Genomic DNA, 436 nt, shown 5'->3' with positions numbered 1-436 from the left:
ATTCGCGGGAGCTTATTCTGCAGCAACTATCGACAAAGCATCAGAGGTAAGTCTTCTGTTGAAGACTAAGGACCATGAAAATATATGCATTACAGGCGGAGGTAATTGAGGCGAAAAACAAAGCAGCACAGGTGGAAGAGCAGTTGCTGGCTCAATAGCAAGAGAACAATTTGTTAACCCAACAACTTCAAATTGAAAGACAAAGGATAGACCAAAGTGAAACTCAGAAGGCAAAAGAATTATCGGAGGCATTGTCACAGTTGGAAGCATCAAATGAGCTGATGATGAAATCAAAAGATGAGCGAATAGCTCAACTATCAACACATCTCGAAGGTATCAAGAGCACACAGAATGTGAAAGTCTTCAGAGCAGAGGCAACTCAAATAAATGGCGCATTACTGTCCCAGATCAGACTTTATTGTCAAAAACTTGCTAA

This window comes from Pinus tabuliformis, chromosome 2_2 (assembly GCF_031772625.1).
Source record: "Pinus tabuliformis cultivar Carrire ecotype Pingquan chromosome 2_2, CPIR1, whole genome shotgun sequence".
Taxonomy (NCBI): domain Eukaryota; kingdom Viridiplantae; phylum Streptophyta; class Pinopsida; order Pinales; family Pinaceae; genus Pinus; species Pinus tabuliformis.
This window is presented reverse-complemented; position numbering follows the sequence as displayed.